Genomic DNA, 12722 nt, shown 5'->3' with positions numbered 1-12722 from the left:
ATGTCATATTTCGTCCGTTGGTCTAGGGGTATGATACTCGCTTACGGTGCGAGGGGTCCCGGGTTCAAATCCCGGACGGACCCGAGTTTTGCAGAAGTAATTTGGTGACTATTTAAATGTATCTAGTTAAATAGTAGGACTACGAGTTGAGCATGTTTAAGTGTCATATTTCGTTCGTTGGTTTAGGGGTATGATACTCGCTTCGGGTGTGAGTGGTCCCGGGTTCAAATCCCGGACGGACCCGAGTTTTGCAGAAGTAATTTGGTGACTACTTAAATGCAACTAATTAAACTGTAGGCCTACGAGTTGAGCATGTCTCGCTGTCATACATGATCCGTTGGTTTTGGGGTATGTTACTCGCTTCGGGTGTGAGTGGTCCCGGGTTCAAATCCCGGACGGACCCGAGTTTTGCAGAAGTAATTTGGTGACTATTTAAATGTAACTAGTTAAATTGTAGGACTACGAGCTGAGCATGTTTCAGTGTCATACTTCGTCCGTTGGTCTAGGGGTATGATACTCGCTTTGGGTGTGAGTGGTCCCGGGTTCAAATCCCGGACGGACCCGAGTTTTTGCAGAGGTAATTTAGTGACTATTTAAATGCAACTAACTACAGGGTAGGCCTATGAGATGAGCATGTTTTATTTCATACATGGTCCGTTGGTCTAGGGGTATGATACTCGCTTTGGGTGCGAGTGGTCCCGGGTTCAAATCCCGGACGGACCCGTGTTTTTGCAGAAGTAATTTGGTGACTATTTAAAAGTAACTAGTTAAATTGTAGGACTACGAGCTGAGCATGTTTCAGTGTCATACTTCGTCCGTTGGTCTAGGGGTATGATACTCGCTTTGGGTGTGAGTGGTCCCGGGTTCAAATCCCGGACGGACCCGAGTTTTTGCAGAGGTAATTTAGTGACTATTTAAATGCAACTAACTACAGGGTAGGCCTATGAGATGAGCATGTTTTATTTCATACATGGTCCGTTGTTCTAGGGGTATGATACTCGCTTCGGGTGTGAGTGGTCCCGGTTTCAAATCCCGGACGGACCCGAGTTTTGCAGAAGTAATTTGGTGACTATTTAAATGTAACTAGTTAAATTGTAGGACTACGAGTTGAGCATGCTTCAGTGTCATATTTCGTCCGTTGGTCTAGGGGTATGATACTCGCTTAGGGTGCGAGGGGTCCCCGGTTAAAATCCCGGACGGACCCGAGTTTTTGCAGAAGTAATTTAGTGACTATTTAAATGCAACTAACTACAGGGTAGGCCTATGAGTTGAGCATGTTTTATTTCATACATGGTCCGTTGGTCTAGGGGTACGATACTCGCTTTGGGTGCGAGTGGTCCCGGGTTCAAATCCCGGACGGACCCGAGTTTTTGCAGAGGTAATTTAGTGACTATGTAAATGCAACTAACTACAGGGTAGGCCTATGAGTTGAGCATGTTTTATTTCATACATGGTCCGTTGGTCTAGGGGTATGATACTCGCTTTGGGTGTGAGTGGTCCCGGGTTCAAATCCCGGACGGACCCGAGTTTTTGCAGAGGTAATTTAGTGACTATTTAAATGCAACTAACTACAGGGTAGGCCTATGAGTTGAGCATGTTCTATTTCATACATGGTCCGTTGGTCTAGGGGCATGATACTCGCTTTGGGTGCGAGTGGTCCCGGGTTCAAATCCCGGACGGACTCGAGTTTTTGCAGAAGTAATTTGGTGACTATTCAAATGCTACGAGTTAAATTGTAGGACTACGAGATGAGCATGTTTCAGTGTCATACTTCGTACGTTGGTCTAGGGGTATAATACTCGCTTCGGGTGTGAGTGGTCCCGGGTTCAAATCCCGGACGGACCCGAGTTTTGCAGAAGTAATTTGGTGACTATTTAAATGTAACTAGTTAAATTGTAGGACTACGAGCTGAGCATGTTTCAGTGTCATACTTCGTCCGTTGGTCTAGGGGTATGATACTCGCTTTGGGTGTGAGTGGTCCCGGGTTCAAATCCCGGACGGACCCGAGTTTTTGCAGAGGTAATTTAGTGACTATTTAAATGCAACTAACTACAGGGTAGGCCTATGAGATGAGCATGTTTTATTTCATACATGGTCCGTTGGTCTAGGGGTATGATACTCACTTTGGGTGCGAGTGGTCCCGGGTTCAAATCCCGGACGGACCCGTGTTTTTGCAGAAGTAATTTGGTGACTATTTAAATGTAACTAGTTAAATTGTAGGACTACGAGCTGAGCATGTTTCAGTGTCATACTTCGTCCGTTGGTCTAGGGGTATGATACTCGCTTCGGGTGTGAGTGGTCCCGGGTTCAAATCCCGGACGGACCCGAGTTTTTGCAGAGGTAATTTAGTGACTATTTAAATGCAACTAACTACAGGGTAGGCCTATGAGTTGAGCATGTTTTATTTCATACATGGTCCGTTGGTCTAGGGGTATGATACTCGCTTTGGGTGTGAGTGGTCCCGGGTTCAAATCCCGCACGGACCCGAGTTTTTGCAGAGGTAATTTAGTGACTATTTAAATGCAACTAACTACAGGGTAGGCCTATGAGTTGAGCATGTTTTATTTCATACATGGTGCGTTGGTCTAGGGGTATGATACTCGCTTTGGGTGCGAGTGGTCCCGGGTTCAAATCCCGGACGGACTCGAGTTTTTGCAGAAGTAATTTGGTGACTATTCAAATGATACGAGTTAAATTGTAGGACTACGAGATGAGCATGTTTCAGTGTCATACTTCGTCCGTTGGTCTAGGGGTATGATACTCGCTTTGGGTGCGAGTGGTCCCGGGTTCAAATCCCGGACGGACCCGAGTTTTGCAGAAGTAATTTGGTGACTATTTAAATGCAACGAGTTAAATTGTAGGACTACGAGTTGAGCATGTTTCAGTGTCATACTTCGTCCGTTGCTCTAGGGGTATGATACTCGCTTAGGGTGCGAGGGGTCCCCGGTTAAAATCCCGGACGGACCCGAGTTTTTGCAGAAGTAATTTAGTGACTATTTAAATGCAACTAACTAGAGGGTAGGCCTTTGAGTTAAGCATGTTTTATTTCATAGATGGTCCGTTGGTCTAGGGGTATGATTCTCGCTTTGGGTGCGAGTGGTCCCGGGGTCAAATCCCGGACGGACCCGTGTTTTTGCAGAAGTAATTTGGTGACTATTTAAATGTAACTAGTTAAATTGTAGGACTACGAGCTGAGCATGTTTCAGTGTCATACTTCGTCCGTTGGTCTAGGGGTATGATACTCGCTTCGGGTGTGAGTGGTCCCGGGTTCAAATCCCGGACGGACCCGAGTTTTTGCAGAGGTAATTTAGTGAATATTTAAATGCAACTAACTACAGGGTAGGCCTATGAGTTGAGCATGTTTTATTTCATACATGGTCCGTTGGTCTAGGGGTATGATACTCGCTTTGGGTGTGAGTGGTCCCGGGTTCAAATCCCGGACGGACCCGAGTTCTTGCAGAGGTAATTTAGTGACTATTTAAATGCAACTAACTACAGGGTAGGCCTATGAGTTGAGCATGTTTTATTTCATACATGGTGCGTTGGTCTAGGGGTATGATACTCGCTTTGGGTGCGAGTGGTCCCGGGGTCAAATCCCGGACGGACCCGTGTTTTTGCAGAAGTAATTTGGTGACTATTTAAATGCAACGAGTTAAATTGTAGGACTACGAGTTGAGCATGTTTCAGTGTCATACTTCGTCCGTTGCTCTAGGGGTATGATACTCGCTTAGGGTGCGAGGGGTCCCCGGTTAAAATCCCGGACGGACCCGAGTTTTTGCAGAAGTAATTTAGTGACTATTTAAATGCAACTAACTAGAGGGTAGGCCTATGAGTTAAGCATGTTTTATTTCATAGATGGTCCGTTGGTCTAGGGGTATGATTCTCGCTTTGGGTGCGAGGGGTCCCGGGGTCAAATCCCGGACGGACCCGTGTTTTTGCAGAAGTAATTTGGTGACTATTTAAATGTAACTAGTTAAATTGTAGGACTACGAGCTGAGCATGTTTCAGTGTCATACTTCGTCCGTTGGTCTAGGGGTATGATACTCGCTTCGGGTGTGAGTGGTCCCGGGTTCAAATCCCGGACGGACCCGAGTTTTTGCAGAGGTAATTTAGTGACTATTTAAATGCAACTAACTACAGGGTAGGCCTATGAGTTGAGCATGTTTTATTTCATACATGGTCCGTTGGTCTAGGGTATGATACTCGCTTTGGGTGTGAGTGGTCCCGGGTTCAAATCCCGGACGGACCCGAGTTTTTGCAGAGGTAATTTAGTGACTATTTAAATGCAACTAACTACAGGGTAGGCCTATGAGTTGAGCATGTTTTATTTCATACATGGTGCGTTGGTCTAGGGGTATGATACTCGCTTTGGGTGCGAGTGGTCCCGGGTTCAAATCCCGGACGGACTCGAGTTTTTGCAGAAGTAATTTGGTGACTATTCAAATGATACGAGTTAAATTGTAGGACTACGAGATGAGCATGTTTCAGTGTCATACTTCGTCCGTTGGTCTAGGGGTATGATACTCGCTTCGGGTGTGAGTGGTTCCGGGTTCAAATCCCGGACGGACCCGAGTTTTTGCAGAGGTAATTTAGTGACTATTTAAATGCAACTAACTACAGGGTGGGCCTATGAGTTGAGCATGTTCTATTTCATACATGGTCCGTTGGTCTAGGGGTATGATACTCGCTTCGGGTGTGAGTGGTCCCGGGTTCAAATCCCGGACGGACCCGAGTTTTGCAGAAGTAATTTGGTGACTATTTAAATGCAACTAGTTAAATTGTAGGACTACGAGCTGAGCATGTTTCAGTTTCATACTTCGTCCGTTGGTCTAGGGGTATGATACTCGCTTCGGGTGTGAGTGGTTCCGGGTTCAAATCCCGGACGGACCCGAGTTTTTGCAGAGGTAATTTAGTGACTATTTAAATGCAACTAACTACAGGGTGGGCCTATGAGTTGAGCATGTTCTATTTCATACATGGTCCGTTGGTCTAGGGGTATGATACTCGCTTTGGGTGCGAGTGGTCCCGGGTTCAAATCCCGGACGGACTCGAGTTTTTGCAGAAGTAATTTGGTGACTATTCAAATGCTACGAGTTAAATTGTAGGACTACGAGATGAGCATATTTCAGTGTCATACTTCGTCCGTTGGTCTAGGGGTATGATACTCGCTTTGGGTGCTAGTGGTCCCGGGTTCAAATCCCGGACGGACTCGAGTTTTTGCAGAAGTAATTTGGTGACTATTCAAATGCTACGAGTTAAATTGTAGGACTACGAGATGAGCATGTTTCAGTGTCATACTTCGTCCGTTGGTCTAGGGGTATGATACTCGCTTTGGGTGCGAGTGGTCCCGGGTTCAAATCCCGGACGGACCCGAGTTTTGCAGAAGTAATTTGGTGACTATTTAAATGCAACTAGTTAAATTGTAGGACTACGAGCTGAGCATGTTTCAGTGTCATACTTCGTCCGTTGGTCTAGGGGTATGATACTCGCTTCGGATGTGAGTGGTTCCGGGTTCAAATCCCGGACGGACCCGAGTTTTTGCAGAGGTAATTTAGTGACTATTTAAATGCAACTAACTACAGGGTAGGCCTATGAGTTGAGCATGTTTTATTTCATACATGGTCCGTTGGTCTAGGGGTATGATACTCGCTTTGGGTGTGAGTTGTCCCGGGTTCAAATCTCGGACGGACCCGAGTTTTTGCAGAGGTAATTTAGTGACTATTTAAATGCAACTAACTACAGGTAGGCCTATGAGTTGAGCATGTTTTATTTCATACATGGTCCGTTGGTCTAGGGGTATGATACTCGCTTTGGGTGTGAGTGGTCCCGGGTTCAATTCCCGGACGGACCCGAATTTTTGCAGAGGTAATTTAGTGACTATTTAAATGCAACTAGTTATATTGTAGGCCTACGAGTTGAGCATGTTTCAGTGTCATACATGGTCCGTTGGTCTAGGGGTATGATACTCGCCTCGGGTGTGAGTGGTCCCGGGTTCAAATCCCGGACGGACCCGAGTTTTTGCAGAGGTAATTTAGTGACTATTTAAATGCAACTAACTACAGGGTAGGCCTTTGAGTTGAGCATGTTTTGTTTCATAAAGGTCCGTTGGTCTAGGGGTATGATACTCGCTTTGGGTGTGAGTGGTCCCGGGTTCAATTCCCGGACGGACCCGAGTTTTTGCAGAGGTAATTTAGCGACTATTTAAATTCAACTAGTTATATTGTAGGCCTACGAGATGAGCATGTTTCAGTGTCATACATGGTCCGTTGGTCTAGGGGTATGATACTCGCCTCGGGTGTGAGTGGTCCCGGGTTCAAATCCCGGAAGGACCCGAGTTTTTGCAGAGGTAATTTAGTGACTATTTAAATGCAACTAACTACAGGATAGGCCTATGAGTTGAGCATGTTTTATTTCATACAAGGTCCGTTGGTCTAGCTGTATGATACTCGCTTCGGGTGTGAGTGGTCCCGGGTTCAAATACCGGGCGGATCCGACTTTTTGCAGAAGTAATTTAGTGACTATTTAAATGCAACTAACTAGAGGGTAGGCCTATGAGTTAAGCATGTTTTATTTCATAGATGGTCCGTTGGTTAGGACTGTTCACGAGCTCGAGCCAGCTCGGGCTCGTGACGAGCGAGCCGAGTTCGAGCCGAGCCGAGCCGCCACTTTTGCGGCTCGATTAATTAACGAGCGAGCTTTTTTATGGTCGAGCCGAGCCGAGCCAATAGGCATCGAGCCGAGCCGACTCGCGAGCCGGCTCGCGAGCTTAGTCACTGATATAGTGCTTTCCTTTTAGTCTTTATTCTCTCCACCATTAGCGTTCCGTTGTATTTTTACAGGAAATAAAGCGTGGGAAAAATCTCTCGTCTCTAACCTTGAGCATATTTTAAAGAGCGGGTTTTACTGAACCACTACATTCCTAAACATGGGATGGCATTTATAGTCATTCTCAAGTTTGGCGTTGGTAGTAGCAATTTTTTTAAAACATGTATATGTTAATCGAGCCAGCTCGGCTCGGCTCGATCATTTTCGAGCCGAGCCGAGCTCGAGCCGAGCCAAGACCCAGCTCGGCTCGACTCGAGCCGAGCCGCCGTTTTTTTGACTCGAGCCGAGCCGAGCTTTTAAAAAGCTCGCTCAGCTCGGCTCGTGAACAGTCCTACCGTTGGTCTAGGGGTATGATTCTCGCTTTGGGTGCGAGTGGTCCCGGGGTCAAATCCCGGACGGACCCGTGTTTTTGCAGAAGTAATTTGGTGACTATTTAAATGCAACGAGTTAAATTGTAGGACTACGAGTTGAGCATGTTTCAGTGTCATACTTCGTCCGTTGGTCTAGGGGTATGATACTCGCTTAGGGTGCGAGGGGTCCCCGGTTAAAATCCCGGACGGACCCGAGTTTTTGCAGAAGTAATTTAGTGACTATTTAAATGCAACTAACTAGAGGGTAGGCCTATGAGTTAAGCATGTTTTATTTCATAGATGGTCCGTTGGTCTAGGGGTATGATTCTCGCTTTGGGTGCGAGTGGTCCCGGGGTCAAATCCCGGACGGACCCGTGTTTTTGCAGAAGTAATTTGGTGACTTTTTAAATGTAGATAGTTTAATTGTAGGACTACGAGCTGAGCATGTTTCAGTGTCATACTTCGTCCGTTGGTCTAGGGGTATGATACTCGCCTCGGGTGTGAGTGGTCCCGGGTTCAAATCCCGGACGGACCCGAGTTTTTGCAGAGGTAATTTAGTGACTATTTAAATGCAATTAACTACAGGGTAGGCCTTTGAGTTGAGCATGTTTTGTTTCATAAAGGTCCGTTGGTCTAGGGGTATGATACTCGCTTTGGGTGTGAGTGGTCCCGGGTTCAATTCCCGGACGGACCCGAGTTTTTGCAGAGGTAATTTAGCGACTATTCATATGCTACGAGTTAAATTGTAGGACTACGAGATGAGCATGTTTCAGTGTCATACTTCGTCCGTTGGTCTAGGGGTATGATACTCGCTTTGGGTGCGAGTGGTCCCGGGTTCAAATCCCGGACGGACTCGAGTTTTTGCAGAAGTAATTTGGTGACTATTCATATGCTACGAGTTAAATTGTAGGACTACGAGATGAGCATGTTTCAGTGTCATACTTCGTCCGTTGGTCTAGGGGTATGATACTCGCTTTGGGTGCGAGTGGTCCCGGGTTCAAATCCCGGACGGACTCGAGTTTTTGCAGAAGTAATTTGGTGACTATTCAAATGCTACGAGTTAAATTGTAGGACTACGAGATGAGCATGTTTCAGTGTCATACTTCGTCCGTTGGTCTAGGGGTATGATACTCGCTTTGGGTGCGAGTGGTCCCGGGTTCAAATCCCGGACGGACCCGAGTTTTGCAGAAGTAATTTGGTGACTATTTAAATGCAACTAGTTAAATTGTAGGACTACGAGCTGAGCATGTTTCAGTGTCATACTTCGTCCGTTGGTCTAGGGGTATGATAGTCGCTTCGGATGTGAGTGGTTCCGGGTTCAAATCCCGGACGGACCCGAGTTTTTGCAGAGGTAATTTAGTGACTATTTAAATGCAACTAACTACAGGGTAGGCCTATGAGTTGAGCATGTTTTATTTCATACATGGTCCGTTGGTCTAGGGGTATGATACTCGCTTTGGGTGTGAGTGGTCCCGGGTTCAATTCCCGGACGGACCCGAATTTTTGCAGAGGTAATTTAGTGACTATTTAAATGCAACTAGTTATATTGTAGGCCTACGAGTTGAGCATGTTTCAGTGTCATACATGGTCCGTTGTTCTAGGGGTATGATACTCGCCTCGGGTGTGAGTGGTCCCGGGTTCAAATCCCGGGCGGATCCGACTTTTTGCAGAAGTAATTTAGTGACTATTTAAATGCAACTAACTAGAGGGTAGGCCTATGAGTTAAGCATGTTTTATTTCATAGATGGTCCGTTGGTCTAGGGGTATGATTCTCGCTTTGGGTGCGAGTGGTCCCGGGGTCAAATCCCGGACGGACCCGTGTTTTTGCAGAAGTAATTTGGTGACTATTTAAATGCAACGAGTTAAATTGTAGGACTACGAGTTGAGCATGTTTCAGTGTCATACTTCGTCCGTTGGTCTAGGGGTATGATACTCGCTTAGGGTGCGAGGGGTCCCCGGTTAAAATCCCGGACGGACCCGAGTTTTTGCAGAAGTAATTTAGTGACTATTTAAATGCAACTAACTAGAGGGTAGGCCTATGAGTTAAGCATGTTTTATTTCATAGATGGTCCGTTGGTCTAGGGGTATGATTCTCGCTTTGGGTGTGAGTGGTCCCGGGTTCAAATCTCGGACGGACCCGAGTTTTTGCAGAGGTAATTTAGTGACTATTTAAATGCAACTAACTACAGGGTAGGCCTATGAGTTGAGCATGTATTATTTCATACATGGTCCGTTGGTCTAGGGGTATGATACTCGCTTTGGGTGTGAGTGGTCCCGGGTTCAATTCCCGGACGGACCCGAATTTTTGCAGAGGTAATTTAGTGACTATTTAAATGCAACTAGTTATATTGTAGGCCTACGAGTTGAGCATGTTTCAGTGTCATACATGGTCCGTTGGTCTAGGGGTATGATACTCGCCTCGGGTGTGAGTGGTCCCGGGTTCAAATCCCGGAAGGACCCGAGTTTTTGCAGAGGTAATTTAGTGACTATTTAAATGCAACTAACTACAGGGTAGGCCTATGAGTTGAGCATGTTTTATTTCATACAAGGTCCGTTGGTCTAGCTGTATGATACTCGCTTCGGGTGTGAGTGGTCCCGGGTTCAAATCCCGGGTGGATCCGACTTTTTGCAGAAGTAATTTAGTGACTATTTAAATGCAACTAACTAGAGGGTAGGCCTATGAGTTAAGCATGTTTTATTTCATAGATGGTCCGTTGGTCTAGGGGTATGATTCTCGCTTTGGGTGCGAGTGGTCCCGGGGTCAAATCCCGGACGGACCCGTGTTTTTGCAGAAGTAATTTGGTGACTATTTAAATGCAACGAGTTAAATTGTAGGACTACGAGTTGAGCATGTTTCAGTGTCATACTTCGTCCGTTGGTCTAGGGGTATGATACTCGCTTAGGGTGCGAGGGGTCCCCGGTTAAAATCCCGGACGGACCCGAGTTTTTGCAGAAGTAATTTAGTGACTATTTAAATGCAACTAACTAGAGGGTAGGCCTATGAGTTAAGCATGTTTTATTTCATAGATGGTCCGTTGGTCTAGGGGTATGATTCTCGCTTTGGGTGCGAGTGGTAACGGGGTCAAATCCCGGACGGACCCGTGTTTTTGCAGAAGTAATTTGGTGACTTTTTAAATGTAACTAGTTAAATTGTAGGACTACGAGCTGAGCATGTTTCAGTGTCATACTTCGTCCGTTGGTCTAGGGGTATGATACTCGCTTAGGGTGCGAGGGGTCCCGGGTTCAAATCCCGGACGGACCCGAGTTTTTGCAGAGGTAATTTAGTGACTATTTAAATGCAACTAACTACAGGGTAGGCCTATGAGTTGAGCATGTTTTATTTCATACATGGTCCGTTGGTCTAGGGGTATGATACTCGCTTTGGGTGTGAGTGGTCCCGGGTTCAAATCCCGGACGGACCCGAGTTTTTGCAGAGGTAATTTAGTGACTATTTAAATGCAACTAACTACAGGGTAGGCCTATGAGTTGAGCATGTTCTATTTCATACATGGTCCGTTGGTCTAGGGGTATGATAGTCGCTTTGGGTGCGAGTGGTCCCGGGTTCAAATCCCGGACGGACCCGAGTTTTTGCAGAAGTAATTTGGTGACTATTCAAATGCTACGAGTTAAATTGTAGGACTACGAGATGAGCATGTTTCAGTGTCATACTTCGTCCGTTGGTCTAGGGGTATGATACTCGCTTAGGGTGCGAGTGGTCCCGGGTTCAAATCCCGGACGGACCCGAGTTTTGCAGAAGTAATTTGGTGACTATTTAAATGTAACTAGTTAAATTGTAGGACTACGAGCTGAGCATGTTTCAGTGTCATACTTTGTCCGTTGGTCTAGGGGTATGATACTCGCTTCGGGTGTGAGTGGTCCCGGGTTCAAATACCGGACGGACCCGAGTTTTTGCAGAGGTAATTTAGTGACTATTTAAATGCAACTAACTACAGGGTAGGCCTATGAGTTGAGCATGTTTTATTTCATACATGGTCCGTTGGTCTAGGGGTATGATACTCGCTTTGGGTGTGAGTGGTCCCGGGTTCAAATCCCGGACGGTCCCGAGTTTTTGCAGAGGTAATTTAGTGACTATTTAAATGCAACTAACTACAGGGTAGGCCTATGAGTTGAGCATGTTCTATTTCATACATGGTCCGTTGGTCTAGGGGTATGATACTCGCTTTGGGTGCGAGTGGTCCCGGGTTCAAATCCCGGACGGACCCGAGTTTTTGCAGAAGTAATTTGGTGACTATTCAAATGCTACGAGTTAAATTGTAGGACTACGAGATGAGCATGTATCAGTGTCATACTTCGTCCGTTGGTCTAGGGGTATGATACTCGCTTAGGGTGCGAGTGGTCCCGGGTTCAAATCCCGGACCGACCCGAGTTTTTGCAGAGGTAATTTAGTGACAATTTAAATGCAACTAACTACAGGGTAGGCCTATGAGTTGAGCATGTTCTATTTCATACATGGTCCGTTGGTCTAGGGGTATGATACTCGCTTTGGGTGCGAGTGGTCCCGGGTTCAAATCCCGGACGGACCCGAGTTTTTGCAGAAGTAATTTGGTGACTATTCAAATGCTACGAGTTAAATTGTAGGACTACGAGTTGAGCATGTTTCAGTGTCATACATGGTCCGTTGGTCTAGGGGTATGATACTCGCTTCGGGTGTGAGTGGTCCCGGGTTCAAATCCTGGACGGACCCGAGGTTTGCAGAAGTAATTTGGTGAATATTTAAATGCAACTAGTAAAATTGTAGGACTTCGAGCTGAGAATGTCTCGCTGTCATACATGATCCGTTGGTTTTGGGGTATGTTACTCGCTTCGGGTGTGAGTGGTCCCGGGTTCAAATCCCGGACGGACCCGAGTTTTGCAGAAGTAATTTGGTGACTATTTAAATGTAACTAGTTAAATAGTAGGACTACGAGTTGAGCATGTTTCAGTGTCATATTTCGTCCGTTGGTTTAGGGGTATGATACTCGCTTTGGGTGCGAGTGGTCCCGGGTTCAAATCCCAGACGGACCCGAGTTTTTGCAGAAGTAATTTGGTGACTATTCAAATGCTACGAGTTAAATTGTAGGACTACGAGTTGAGCATGTTTCAGTGTCATACTTCGTCCGTTGGTCTAGGGGTATGATACTCGCTTCGGGTGTGAGTGGTCCCGGGTTCAAATCCCGGACGGTCCCGAGTTTTTGCAGAGGTAATTTAGTGACTATTTAAATGCAACTAACTACAGAGTAGGCCTATGAGTTGAGCATGTTCTATTTCGTACATGGTCCGTTGGTCTAGGGGTATGATACTCGCTTTGGGTGCGAGGGGTCCCGGGTTCAAATCCCGGACGGACCCGAGTTTTTGCAGAAGTAATTTGGTGACTATTCAAATGCTACGAGTTAAATTGTAGGACTACGAGATGAGCATGTTTCAGTGTCATACTTCGTCCGTTGGTCTAGGGGTATGATACTCGCTTAGGGTGCGAGTGGTCCCGGGTTCAAATCCCGGACCGACCCGAGTTTTTGCAGAGGTAATTTAGTGACTATTTAAATGCAA

At 46.3% G+C, this 12722-nt stretch overlaps 27 non-coding genes across 27 annotated transcripts; all 27 read left to right on the top strand.

Annotated features, from left to right (window-relative positions):
• The first annotated feature begins 11 nt into the window (after positions 1-11).
• TRNAR-ACG (transfer RNA arginine (anticodon ACG)) lies at positions 12-85 on the top strand. Its single transcript has one exon. It is a non-coding gene; the product is annotated as a tRNA-Arg (tRNA).
• A 566-nt stretch (positions 86-651) lies between these two features.
• TRNAP-UGG (transfer RNA proline (anticodon UGG)) lies at positions 652-723 on the top strand. The gene has a single exon. It is a non-coding gene; the product is annotated as a tRNA-Pro (tRNA).
• A 729-nt stretch (positions 724-1452) lies between these two features.
• On the top strand, positions 1453-1524 carry TRNAP-UGG (transfer RNA proline (anticodon UGG)). Its single transcript has one exon. It is a non-coding gene; the product is annotated as a tRNA-Pro (tRNA).
• A 569-nt stretch (positions 1525-2093) lies between these two features.
• Positions 2094-2165, top strand: TRNAP-UGG (transfer RNA proline (anticodon UGG)). Its single transcript has one exon. It is a non-coding gene; the product is annotated as a tRNA-Pro (tRNA).
• An 89-nt stretch (positions 2166-2254) lies between these two features.
• On the top strand, positions 2255-2328 carry TRNAP-CGG (transfer RNA proline (anticodon CGG)). The gene has a single exon. It is a non-coding gene; the product is annotated as a tRNA-Pro (tRNA).
• An 888-nt stretch (positions 2329-3216) lies between these two features.
• TRNAP-CGG (transfer RNA proline (anticodon CGG)) lies at positions 3217-3290 on the top strand. The gene has a single exon. It is a non-coding gene; the product is annotated as a tRNA-Pro (tRNA).
• An 86-nt stretch (positions 3291-3376) lies between these two features.
• Positions 3377-3448, top strand: TRNAP-UGG (transfer RNA proline (anticodon UGG)). Its single transcript has one exon. It is a non-coding gene; the product is annotated as a tRNA-Pro (tRNA).
• Positions 3449-4018: 570 nt separating this feature from the next.
• TRNAP-CGG (transfer RNA proline (anticodon CGG)) lies at positions 4019-4092 on the top strand. The gene has a single exon. It is a non-coding gene; the product is annotated as a tRNA-Pro (tRNA).
• A 566-nt stretch (positions 4093-4658) lies between these two features.
• TRNAP-CGG (transfer RNA proline (anticodon CGG)) lies at positions 4659-4730 on the top strand. Its single transcript has one exon. It is a non-coding gene; the product is annotated as a tRNA-Pro (tRNA).
• Positions 4731-4978: 248 nt separating this feature from the next.
• Positions 4979-5050, top strand: TRNAP-UGG (transfer RNA proline (anticodon UGG)). Its single transcript has one exon. It is a non-coding gene; the product is annotated as a tRNA-Pro (tRNA).
• A 410-nt stretch (positions 5051-5460) lies between these two features.
• On the top strand, positions 5461-5534 carry TRNAP-CGG (transfer RNA proline (anticodon CGG)). The gene has a single exon. It is a non-coding gene; the product is annotated as a tRNA-Pro (tRNA).
• A 245-nt stretch (positions 5535-5779) lies between these two features.
• On the top strand, positions 5780-5851 carry TRNAP-UGG (transfer RNA proline (anticodon UGG)). Its single transcript has one exon. It is a non-coding gene; the product is annotated as a tRNA-Pro (tRNA).
• An 89-nt stretch (positions 5852-5940) lies between these two features.
• TRNAP-CGG (transfer RNA proline (anticodon CGG)) lies at positions 5941-6012 on the top strand. Its single transcript has one exon. It is a non-coding gene; the product is annotated as a tRNA-Pro (tRNA).
• An 87-nt stretch (positions 6013-6099) lies between these two features.
• On the top strand, positions 6100-6171 carry TRNAP-UGG (transfer RNA proline (anticodon UGG)). Its single transcript has one exon. It is a non-coding gene; the product is annotated as a tRNA-Pro (tRNA).
• An 89-nt stretch (positions 6172-6260) lies between these two features.
• Positions 6261-6332, top strand: TRNAP-CGG (transfer RNA proline (anticodon CGG)). The gene has a single exon. It is a non-coding gene; the product is annotated as a tRNA-Pro (tRNA).
• Positions 6333-7638: 1306 nt separating this feature from the next.
• Positions 7639-7712, top strand: TRNAP-CGG (transfer RNA proline (anticodon CGG)). Its single transcript has one exon. It is a non-coding gene; the product is annotated as a tRNA-Pro (tRNA).
• Positions 7713-7797: 85 nt separating this feature from the next.
• On the top strand, positions 7798-7869 carry TRNAP-UGG (transfer RNA proline (anticodon UGG)). The gene has a single exon. It is a non-coding gene; the product is annotated as a tRNA-Pro (tRNA).
• Positions 7870-8600: 731 nt separating this feature from the next.
• TRNAP-UGG (transfer RNA proline (anticodon UGG)) lies at positions 8601-8672 on the top strand. Its single transcript has one exon. It is a non-coding gene; the product is annotated as a tRNA-Pro (tRNA).
• A 730-nt stretch (positions 8673-9402) lies between these two features.
• TRNAP-UGG (transfer RNA proline (anticodon UGG)) lies at positions 9403-9474 on the top strand. Its single transcript has one exon. It is a non-coding gene; the product is annotated as a tRNA-Pro (tRNA).
• Positions 9475-9563: 89 nt separating this feature from the next.
• TRNAP-CGG (transfer RNA proline (anticodon CGG)) lies at positions 9564-9635 on the top strand. Its single transcript has one exon. It is a non-coding gene; the product is annotated as a tRNA-Pro (tRNA).
• Positions 9636-10365: 730 nt separating this feature from the next.
• On the top strand, positions 10366-10439 carry TRNAP-AGG (transfer RNA proline (anticodon AGG)). The gene has a single exon. It is a non-coding gene; the product is annotated as a tRNA-Pro (tRNA).
• Positions 10440-10525: 86 nt separating this feature from the next.
• On the top strand, positions 10526-10597 carry TRNAP-UGG (transfer RNA proline (anticodon UGG)). The gene has a single exon. It is a non-coding gene; the product is annotated as a tRNA-Pro (tRNA).
• Positions 10598-10846: 249 nt separating this feature from the next.
• On the top strand, positions 10847-10920 carry TRNAP-AGG (transfer RNA proline (anticodon AGG)). The gene has a single exon. It is a non-coding gene; the product is annotated as a tRNA-Pro (tRNA).
• Positions 10921-11326: 406 nt separating this feature from the next.
• Positions 11327-11398, top strand: TRNAP-UGG (transfer RNA proline (anticodon UGG)). The gene has a single exon. It is a non-coding gene; the product is annotated as a tRNA-Pro (tRNA).
• Positions 11399-11647: 249 nt separating this feature from the next.
• Positions 11648-11719, top strand: TRNAP-UGG (transfer RNA proline (anticodon UGG)). Its single transcript has one exon. It is a non-coding gene; the product is annotated as a tRNA-Pro (tRNA).
• Positions 11720-11808: 89 nt separating this feature from the next.
• Positions 11809-11880, top strand: TRNAP-CGG (transfer RNA proline (anticodon CGG)). The gene has a single exon. It is a non-coding gene; the product is annotated as a tRNA-Pro (tRNA).
• Positions 11881-12449: 569 nt separating this feature from the next.
• Positions 12450-12521, top strand: TRNAP-UGG (transfer RNA proline (anticodon UGG)). The gene has a single exon. It is a non-coding gene; the product is annotated as a tRNA-Pro (tRNA).
• The last annotated feature ends 201 nt before the right edge of the window (positions 12522-12722 follow it).

This window comes from Phalangium opilio, unplaced genomic scaffold (assembly GCF_054372755.1).
Source record: "Phalangium opilio isolate 3A_F unplaced genomic scaffold, DU_Popi_V2 ptg000487l_1, whole genome shotgun sequence".
NCBI classification, from domain to species: domain Eukaryota; kingdom Metazoa; phylum Arthropoda; class Arachnida; order Opiliones; family Phalangiidae; genus Phalangium; species Phalangium opilio.
Note: the sequence above shows the minus strand (reverse complement) of the source record. Positions and strands in the feature narration are given on the sequence as shown.